The sequence below is a fragment of the Mus musculus genome, chromosome 7, assembly GCF_000001635.26.
Source record: "Mus musculus strain C57BL/6J chromosome 7, GRCm38.p6 C57BL/6J".
Lineage (NCBI taxonomy): Eukaryota > Metazoa > Chordata > Mammalia > Rodentia > Muridae > Mus > Mus musculus.
The window spans coordinates 125,314,292-125,325,516 of NC_000073.6; the positions used below are offsets into that span (position 1 = coordinate 125,314,292).

Sequence of the window (11,225 nt, forward strand, 5' to 3'; positions counted from 1 at the left end):
CCATATTTCTTCATGTAAGACACTGAGTGTCCCTGCCTCCAGCTGACTCTAATTGGTAAATAAAGTTGCCAGCTGCCAATGGCTGGGCAAAGAGACAGAGGTGGGACTTTAGATCTCCCGGGCAAGGAAACCACAAGGAAAAAGGAAGGTTTTAAAAGCGACATAACTGGGAAGCAGGAGGATCAAGCTTGAGAGCTGCAGGAGAGAACAGCCATGTAAGAACTGGGGAAGAGCGGCCTCAGGGGCCCCTCCCACAACTGCATGGAATATAGATTTTAGTTAGTAATAATTAGAGAGTATCAGATGGGAGACATTAGCAACGTGGAAGTTTGGGAATAGCTCAACCATTGAGCTGCTAAGAGCATATTAAAAATAAGGCTCTGTGTTATGTGTCTTTCAAGAATCTAGAGCATTCTGGTGGGTGGTGAGGAACATGTGACTCCACTGAGGTGATTTGTGTAGCAATAATAATTAATGCACGCAACACACATGCTCATCTCTGAACCAGTCACTGAATGAGTTGGGCTAATTGAGTAAATCAAGCAAGGCTTGCTCCTGGCTGTAAGTCCCAGTCCACCAACCCTTGGTCTTTTACAAGGCTTCTTCAACTGGTGAGGTATTCGTGCCATAGTCAGGAGACTGGGAAGAGAAGAGATGAGGGACTTCCCAAAGGGTGCCTTGTTAAATTCCCCTGCTCAGGAAGGACAATTGTACAGAATAAGACTTGTTCATTTTTACAGTGTAAATCACATAACCGTATCTTTATGTTTTTATTTTATTACATGCATATACATGCATGTGTGCACATGTATATATGTGGGCACATGTGTGGAAGTCAGAAGACAACTTGCTTTCTCTTTCCACCATGTGTGTCCCAGGGATGGGACTCAGGTTCTCAGGCTTGGCTGCAAGTCCCTCTTCTCTTTGAGCCGTCTTGCTGGACCACATAACCACATTTTTGTCAACTGACCTATCACTACATGATGGCATGTAGACACAGATGTAGTGTGCTGAAATATCTAGTCATGTGGTATGTTCTCTGAAGTGTGTGAAAAGCAATGACATTGTATTACAACATATTTCTCAAAACAAATCCTGGTCTCTAAGGTCCTGAGACCTTCCCATGAGACTCCCAGTCAAAGCAATATGAAGCCCAGAAGGCCACTCAGTTCTCCAAGGAGGTCATGTCAGAGCCTCTGGGGACTGTCACCACCAACAATGATAACTACAGCTATCGTTTATTGGGGAACTACTATGTGGCTGACACCAAGCTGGGTGCCGCAATGACTTGCTTTTTTGATGTTCCTAACAGTCCTTTAAAAGTTGACCCCAAAGCAGGCAGGCTCATGTCTCCTTCTTTTTCAACCTGATGCATCTGTCTGTCTGTCTGTCTGTCTGTCTGTCTGTCTGTGTAGTTACTGTTGTCATCACTGACACAGAGTCTTATACAACCCAGGCTCCCTGGCCTCAGCCTGCTTGTGACCATAGGCATGCCCCATATCTCTGGCCTTGCCTTTCCCTCTATGGTATCACACAGTCTCACACGAGCCTTCTAGTGGCTGCTCATTTGTTCCGGTGGCTGATTGTGACAAGCCAGACAACCTAGAAGACATTTTTAAACCATTCAATCGTTTCTTCGGTGGGTACTTTTTTTCATTAATTTATTCATTCACTTTACATCCCAATTGCAGCACTCCTCTCTCCTCTCCTCCCAGTCACACCCTTATAAATCTCTCCCCCATTATCCCTTCTTCAGAGAAGAGTACCCTCTTGAGTACCACTCCACCCTGGGACATTCAATTGCTGTAGGACTAACTGCATCCTCTCCCACTGAGGCCCAGCCAGGCAGTTCAGTTAGGGAAAAGGGATCCAGTGACAATCAACAGAGTTAGGGACAGCCCCTGCTCCAATTGTTAGGAGACCCAAATGAAGACCAAACTGCACATCTACTACAAATGTATTGGGGGCCTAGATCCAGACACTGTGTACCCTTTTGTTGGTGGTTCAGTCTGTGTGAGCCCCCAAGAACCCAGGTTAGTTGACTCTGTAGGTCTTCTTGTGGAGTCCTTGATCCTTCTGGCTCTCTTATTCTATCCCCAACTCTTCCACAAGACTCCCCAAGCTCCACCTGATGTTTGGCTGTGGATCTCTGTATATGTTTCCATCCACTGCTGGATGCAGCCTCTCAGGAGACAATTATGCTAAGCTCCTGTCAGCAAGCATAGCAGAGTATCATTAATAGTATCAGGGGTTGACTCTCTCATATAGGATGGGTCTTAAGTCAGTGGGTACTTTTTAAATGTCCACTTTATACCAATGGCTAATAATCCCAACCTTATCTCTGCCCTCAGAAATCTCACAACCTGTTTCTCTACAACTGCCTAAAAGCTAATGGCTGTTATCTGTGCACTGTACAGTGGTGTCCAGGAGACAGGATGATTGAAATGACATCTGTCCCTTCACTCCTCTTATTAAATCCTATGCTTTGACTCAGAACTCACTATCCCAAAAGACACACTGGAGATGCCCCTGTGCTAGATGTACCGGATATTCCCAGTAAAGATAGCTTCTCCAATTTACAACAAACAAGCACAGCCGCGCCCGGGTTAAGTGAAGGCTTTAGTTGTACTGACTGGTGGATCCTAGCAAAGCTATCCACCACACAGTGGCTCTTGGTCTTGTTGTCTGTTCAGTAGGTGATTCCAGTTTGGGGCTGAGACTAGTGTCTCGTGGAGTGCTGGCTGGTGAACTTTTTTTCTTCATGGGTTTTTCATCTTGATGCTCGAGGCTGCCCTAGAAGCATTAGGGAACAAGCAGTAGGCTCTGCAGGTTAGAATATCTCCCAGTGCACAGGCAAGCGAATCCCAGTTTACTTCCCCCCAGTTCCATGGGAGACAGAACCCCAAATCCTATGTTGAAGCTGCATGAGAACACTACCCACTGAGGGTCCTACACTAGAGGCTGACAGCTCTGTCCCTGTTTACCCATAATCCCCTCTACCACTTACCCATAAGCCCCCCAGGAGACTTTCACCCCCATCAGCCAGCCATTGTACTCCTTTACAGTAGACCTGTCCCAAGCTGCTGGCCTCTTCTGCCTGTGCGTCTGAAAAGTCTGAGCAGCCAGGAAACCACAGGGACCACTTAACCCATGGCACTGAGATGGACACCCAGACTTCCTTGCCTGCAGATTGGGGCATTGAGTAAGACAGACATTGACATTGCCCCTGGGAATGCACATGACCCAAGGTGTGTGCCATGGACCAGACATCACACCTGATCCCTTTCCTAACATCTTCCTTCCCATTATTGAGTCTCCTTAGTGATGCTTCCTGCCAAGAATCACACATTTCAGTGAGAGAACAGATTCAGGAGTCAAATTCAGCATAGGAACCAATAGACATCCGTCAGCCATGTGGTCAGGAATCAATAGACAAGGGTGGGACCCTCATCCCACTTCTGTCTTTTCACTCCTGTCATTCCAGAAGACATGTGCCAAGGACTTGAGACCAGGCCTGGGCTAATTAACTCAGCCCTCCAGCTCTCCATGAAAACTGATTTTCAAATTGTTTCTCTTTCTCACCCTCTTCCTCTCCTTGACTTTTGCTCTGTATCTTACTTTCTGCCTAAACTTAGGTGTTGCTGTTCAAGGACTCCTAGAATGTTTCTCCAGATGACAGCTTGATGGAGCAATAGCCCAGTGTTATATGTGTCCTCGGACAGGCAGGTCTTTTTATACTGCATGTGGCCCCATAAAAAATGATAGGTTTAAAGTTGTTATTCTAATATTGCTGTGATTGTAGCCTTGGTGCCTACACTCTCTAAAGGAAATGGGTATCATAGCCTGACAGAAGTAGGCTATGCTTGCAAGAGGTTCTATAGGTCTGTGCCAAAAAAAAAAAAAAAAAAAAAGACAAGGCTGGGGGATTCTGTCTGCCAGCAAGGAGGGTCTCAAACCCATTGTTTTGATGTCACAAAGATGATAAACAAGTGGTGATGTCATAAATACTATGAACTGTATCCCAGGTTGGAGGACAGCAGAGGGGGTGTGATGTGACCTGAGAGGACATGGAAAGGATCCAGGGGAAAAGAGAGTATGACAGACAGGCGTCAGTAGTAGAAATAAGGAAGAGACAGACAACAACACATGAACAAAACCCAAATCAGACAAGATCAGAAAAGGGAACACAGTAAGACGTCAACAGCAAAAGCAGAATGGGGATTCAGAGGAAAGCCTGGAGCAGACACACAGATGCACAACATGATAGACCAGATACCAGTGGCCACGGGCAAAAAGAAAGGGATGAGAAAGACAGAGGCAGGTGGACAGCAAGATGGAGAGGAAGAAACAAAACGGAATGGATTCTGGCTGGCAGGAAAGGGGGTTCCCCAGCCAGAGAGGTCAGAGTCAAGACCAAGCTCACAAATCAGATGGCCTGACTCAGTGTCCTCACCTGCAAATGGGATGACATACTGGACACAGAACCTATTCCAGTACCTCATCTGTGGTCACAGCATATGAACATGCCTCTTGTGATATGAAGCCACTCAGGTGGCTCCCAGTGACACATACCATAACTACTCCTCATGTGATATCTTGAGTTTGGGCTCCATGGTTAGATTCTAAAAAAATGTTCAAGGAACCTGTAGTGATGGCAAGGATTGTGTAATGAATGTCCTCAACCAATGTCTTGCTAATCCCATTCCCTTTCTTTAGGACATTGGAGACTGGAGAGGGGGACCACATGGCAGATGTTAATGTCCCCAGACATCAGCCTGCTACCATGTGCATGAGCCTTGTCCCCCAAGAAGCCTGAATTGGCATCTTCAATAGAGACTTCCAGCCAGGGGAGCCACTGAACAATAGACAAAGCCCCCAGCTGTTTAAGCCCTGTGTTTGGAAGTAGCTTGCTACGCAGCAAGTGACACTTGATGTAGACCTTGGGACCTGGAAGTAGGAGCCACCTTAACAGAGGTGTAAAGTGTGGATGCCTCTGGAACGAGGCAAGGAGCCAATACTGGAAGGACATCAGCTGGGGAGCTGGAGAAAAGCTCCAGTGGGCCATGAAGATATGGGGAGATGACCTTGCTGGAAGAGCTGTGTCACTGGGATCAGATGTGAGTACTCAGCTATTGCTACAGCTCCATGCCTGCCTGTCTGCCACAATGCCACTGTGATAATCATGGACTAATCATCTGAAACTGAAAGTAAACCCACAATTCAATGCTTTATTTTAAATGCTGTCCTGGATTCGATATCCCCTCACAGCAATACAACAGTAACTAAAACAATATGATTGCAAACTGGTACAGCCACTATGGAAATCAGTGTGGAGAATTCTCAAAAAGTTTTTTAAAAATCTAGCATATAACCCAGCTATAACACTCTGTAGTGTATACTCAAATGACCAGACATCGAGAGGCCCACCCATGGAACGAATGAGCAGAAGACACTGAGAACTTAGCCGGCTGCCAGGGTGAGTGAGCTACACACAGCCAGGGACCCACAGGCTTTTTGGCTCGGTGGCAGTGGGAGCCACTACAATGTGCAAGTATGTAGTGGACAGATAGAAGAGAAAGAAGTGTGACCGTTTGAGCACTATGAAGAGAGGGGAAACTGGAGATGTGACAGTGGAGAGGAACAGCCCTACCACCTGAGGCCAAGGTAAAGTCCCAGCCACTGCTGGGTCTGGGTCCATGGCCATGTAGCATCAGGGATCTGTGTTGATGTCTGTAGCTCATACTACCACTAAAGACCATGTGGATGCCTAGTCTGGGCTACTACCTGGATCATATTAATGTCTAAGGGCTATGTAGAGCTGGCCCCACCTCACTGGCTGTGGCACTCTAGCAAACTGTCCCCACCTCTCACTGGCTGCAGCACCTGGGAAATCAGGCCTGTACCTACCTTACCTGGGCAGCACATTAGAGCTGGCCCTGATGGTGTGGGTACTAGTGAGTGAGCCCAGAGGTGAGAGTGGGAGAGCTGGCCCTGCCCCTTGTCAACTGCAGCACCGGGTGAGCACAGGGCCGTTCTGGAGAGTTTGCTCTGCTGCTGTGGGTCCAGGAGAGTTGGTGACTGAAAAACTCAGCTACCCACACCACCAGATCCAGGGCTTCGTGTTGACCCAGCTCAACATGCATTAACCTCATCTACGAAATGCTAGAGTGTGTGAAAGGGGCAGGTCCTGCAGATCCAAAGTTGCAGGAGCTCCAGGACACGGGGCAACAACATGCTATCCAACCCCCATGAGGATTCAGTATTGATGGTATAGCAGAATCCAAGGGCCTCATACCAAACCAATGACTCATTGCAATGAACATTTACAAGTATAAAGATGTGTGGACAAAAGGGTTTACGGTGGGACATAGCATGACACACTACAGCTTCGACAATGAGACACTTGTATTTTTTCTTTGGCAAGGGGACGTTACGAGCATGAAGGGTAGGTATGAAGGGATGGGGAGATGAGTGGGACTGGGGTACATGATGTGAAACTCAAGAATCAATCAAAAGCTTTTTTTTTTTAAGAAAAGAAAAACCATCACCATCATACTGGACAGATGCTTGCTCAGCCATGCTCATGGCTGCTCTACTCACAATAATAGAAAATGGAAACAACTTGAGTGCCCTTCAGCTGAGTACTGGACCATGAAAAATATGGTCCATACACACTATGAAACTGTATTTAGCCATAAAGAAAATTCAAAGGAAGTTTGTAGGCTAATTGAAAGAACTAGAAAAGATCATATTGAGGTAGTAGGGTAACTCAGAAAGATGAGTACCGTGTTCTCCAAGAGTGCCCCTGGAAAGCAGCTAAGAGGCAACCGGCCAGGGGCATACTGGGAGATGAATTTTACTGGTTAAACCAGCCAAATACGGTAATAAATATTTATTAGTTTTTATAGACACTTTTTCAGGGTGGGTTGAAGCCTTCCCCACCAAGAAGGAGACTGCCAATGTTGTGGCAAAGAAGATATTAGAGGAAATCTTCCCAAGATTCGGCATCCCTGAGGTAATGGGATCAGACAATGGCCCTGCCTTTGTTGCCCAGGTAAGTCAGGGACTGGCCACTCAACTGGGGATTGATTGGAAATTAGTGCTTATGGACCCCAGAGTTCAGGACAGGTAGAGAGGATGAATAGAACGTTAAAAGAGACCTTGACTAAATTGGCCTTAGAAACTGGTGGGACAGCCCTCCTACCCTTTGCTTTGTTCTGAGTATGTAACACCCCCAGGGAAATTTAAGCTCACACCCTTTGAACTCCTCCATGCGGGACTGCTCCCCTTAATAGAAACAGGAGGAATGCCTGACCCTGATGCCCCTTTTTCCCAACCCCTGCTAGCTGGGTTGAAGGCCCTAGAACTGGTCAGAAAGGTCGCCTGGGAACAGCTGAAGAAAACATAGGAACCGGGAACCACTGGTGCCACATAAATTTCAAATAGGGGATCCCGTCCTGGTCTGGTGCCACTGATCCGGCAACCTTGAACCCAGATGGAAAGGACCCTACCTGGTGCTTCTGACAAGTCCCACCACCATCAAAGTTGACGGCATCCCAGCTTGGATCCACGTGTCCCACGTGAAAGCAGCCCCTCCCATAGCCCACGATGATTCCTGGAAGTTGGAGCAGACTGATGATCCTCTTAAGCTACGCTTATGCCGCTTGTGCCTCACTGAAAGCTAAGAACCCCCATCAGACTATGACTCTTACCTGGCAGGTACAATCACAAACTGGGGACATTGTCTGGTCTACCACCAAGGTTGCCCCCCTAGGAACTTGGTGGCCCCCTTTGTTTCCTGAAATTTGCGCCCTGATAGCAGGATTAGACTTTTGGAACATTCCCGTGCTGACTCATGAGGAAATACCCTTGGAAGAAGTGCATTTACCAAAGCGGTCCCTTCACCAAGGAGTAGTTCCCCGGGGTCAACACATAGCTGACCGCCCGGGATGTAAAGATAGACCCACACAGGAAAAACTATGGCAGACCTCCTTTTATGTTTGTCCCAGAGATGGCAGATCTAGATCGGAGATACATAGGTGTGGAGGACTAGAACACTTTTTTTGTAAACAATGGTGATGTGAGACTTCCGGAGATGCCCATTGGAATCCCACATCCTCATGGGATTTGATCACCATCTCCAGGAGAAATAAGGGCTTAGGTTCGCTCAATATCACCTTTACAGATCCAGGGAAGCAGTTTACTGATTGGCCTAAGGAACGCACCTGGGGGCTCAGATTTTACATGCAAGGATGGGACAATGGCTTCACTTTCCACATTTGCCTCAGGGTTGAGAGCCCTCCCACCATCTTACTGGGCCGGACAAGGTACAGGAGACTCCTCCTCGACAAGTACCACCACCCCCTCCTTCTAAGATTCCTGAGCCCCAACCCCAGGGGACAATCGTTCCCAGTGCAGGAACCTCCACCCAGCCTCCTACTGCTGGTGAAAGACTCTTTAGTCTCATTCAAGGGGCTTCTAAGGCTCTCAATGTTACAAATCCTAGAACTGTGACCTCATGTTGGCTCTGTTTGGCAGCCAGGCCCCCTTATTATGAAGGAACGGCAGTAGATGGATCAACTACTATGACTTCAGATGCAAGCCTCTGCCCCTGGGGGCAATCCAAGAATAGGCTCACCTTAGATGAAATTTCAGGATCAGGGAAATGTATAGGAGTTGTACCTCCTTCTCATAGACACCTCTGCAACCATACCTGGATTATTCCTGCTTCTTCTAAAAACCAATTTCTTTGGCCTGGCAACCATTATTGGTGGGCTTGCAGCTCCAGATTGACTGTGTTGCTACGGCTGTTTTCGATCAGTCGAAAGATTTTTGTGTGTTAACGCAATTAGTCCCTAGGATATACTACCACCCTGATAACGAGGTCCTAGGCGCTTATGATTTCAAAAATACCAGAAAGACGAGAGAGCCTATCTCCCTCACCCTCGCAATGGTCATGGGTTTGGGACTAGCCCTGGGGTCGGTATGGGGACCTCTGCCTTGGTAACTGGACCTCAACAACTGAAACAAGGTCTAGAAGGACCTCACGCAGCAATAACAGTAGACATTAAGGCTTTAGAAAAGTCAGTCAGTTAGAAGTCTTTGACTTCACTCTCTGAAGTAGTCTTACAGAATAGGAGAGGCTTAGATTTATTATTCCTCAAAGAAGGAGAACTATGTGTGACCCTAAAAGAAGAGTTCTGCTTCTATATTGACCACTCAGGGGCAATTAGAGACTCTATGGCTAAACTCAGAGAAAGGTTAGAAAAATGAAAATGAGAGCGAGAAGCTAATGAAGGATGGTTTGAAGGTTGGTTCACAAAATCCCCATGGATAACTACTTTACTATCTGCCCTCATGGGCCCCTTATTAATCTTGCTTCTATTACTTACTATAGGCTCCTGCATAATTAACAAGATAATGGCTTTTGTCAGGCAGCAGGTTAACACTGTACAGGTTCTTATGCTATGCCAACAATATCAAAAAGTAGAACAGGCTGATACGGGCTGTACTGAGTCAAAGGTTTAATTTTTCTAGTTCTATGACTAGAACTATTTACTAGGAGTGGGGAATGTAAGACCCCCAACTCACTATGTCTCCCAGACCCCTAGAAACAAAGCCAGCATAAAGCTCTTTGTTCTCTTACCAGGCAGCCTGAGAAGCCAAAGACCACTGGGTGACCCACCCAGGCGCCTGACTCATTGTGTTAGGGACCAGGAATGTTTGCCAAAGATAGCCTGTAACCCCTCCGCCGGAGATGAGCTATAACTCATCAACCCCATTCTTATGTTTACTCAACTTCCCCATCCCTTGTGGAATGTTTGCCAAAGATAGCCTATAATCCTTACATCAAAGATGAGCTGAACCTCATCACCCCCATTCTTATGGTACTTACTCAGCTTCCCCATTCTTTGTGGTCTTATCCTCCCCTTTCTTTGTGTTTTTTTTCCTTCAAAAAGCCCCCAACAGCAACTTATGGGGGTCAATCTTCTCTGCCCCTGTGCGGGTTATGAGCTCAACCTCAGCATGCTGACTCCCGGTTAAACCTCATGAGATATTGCATCAAAAAAAAAAAAAAAAAGAGTGCCGTGTTCTCATTCACTGGAGGCTCCCAGTTCCCAGTCTTCACATGTGGATACATAGCCTGTGGTGACTATAGGAAGCGGAAAAGGGAAAGGGGGTAACTCAGGGGTACAAGAAGGAAATGGTGGGGTATGTGTCCTCTGAAGGTGGAAGTGTGGGGGGTTCTATTTAAGGAGGAGGAATGAAATAAAAGCAAAAGAACAGTAAGAATGAAAAAAATGGAAGAGGGATCATCATAAATGTACATAACTATGTACATAAACACCTACAATACACAATAGTCCCTGTATAAATATATAAAGCTTAAATGAACCTTTTGCTATCTGAGCTGGCAACGCTCCCCACAAAGGCCATGGACTGTCTAGCAAAGTCCCAAATATCAGTCATGAGAAGGAAGTCGTCCTCTGAGTTTATCAGAGGTGTCTAAGACTCCCAAAATACCATAGGCTATGGCCCTTGGTTGTCCTTTAGAGGTGGAAGTTAACTCCCTGTGCCTGGAGATGTCCTACAAGTCACATGATCAGAAGCTCTGAGCTCCATCTTACCGGACAGCTCCACCCCGAGAACTCATTTTCATGGTACCAGAGAAGGCCATGTTAAGCTTCCAATGGAAGGAAGCAACAAATAGTCCTCCCTACGCAGTGATGCCTATGAACCACAATTCCCAGCATGGCATGATAACCCTTGTCATCCAGTGGCTGCCCTCACACACTGCAGTAACCAACAGCTCTCTGGTAGGACCAGGAACTCATACTTATTACTGGAAACCTAGTGAACTAACTACCCAGGACTAGTGAAGTCATGGATGCTGAAGAATATATATAACTACCACTTCAGTAAACCAGTGTATTCTTTAAAGATGTACTAAATATATTTATTCTTATACCCACAGATTAAATGTAGGTCTCATCCCTCATTAAGGAAACTTCTCTTTACAACATATAAAGACCATTACAGAAAGCCACAACTAATCAAAATGTGAGCTGTAGAGACCAACCCCAGTAGATCCATCTACAAAAGAATTCCGCCAGGCTTGGTGGCTCACTCTTTTAATCCCAGCACTCGGGAGGCAGAGGCAGGTGGATTTCTGAGTTCAAGGCCAGCCTGGTCTACAAAGTGAGTTCCAGGACAGCCAGGGCTAT

At 46.6% G+C, this 11,225-nt stretch overlaps 1 long non-coding RNA gene across 1 annotated transcript; it reads right to left on the minus strand.

Moving 5' to 3' along the window:
- Positions 1-2,369: 2,369 nt before the first annotated feature.
- On the minus strand, positions 2,370-10,923 carry Gm46000. The gene is made up of 3 exons (XR_001778287.2): positions 8,226-10,923; positions 7,512-7,615; positions 2,370-2,793 (listed from the first exon to the last, which is right to left on the minus strand). It is a non-coding gene; the product is annotated as a predicted gene, 46000 (long non-coding RNA).
- Positions 10,924-11,225: the final 302 nt, after the last annotated feature.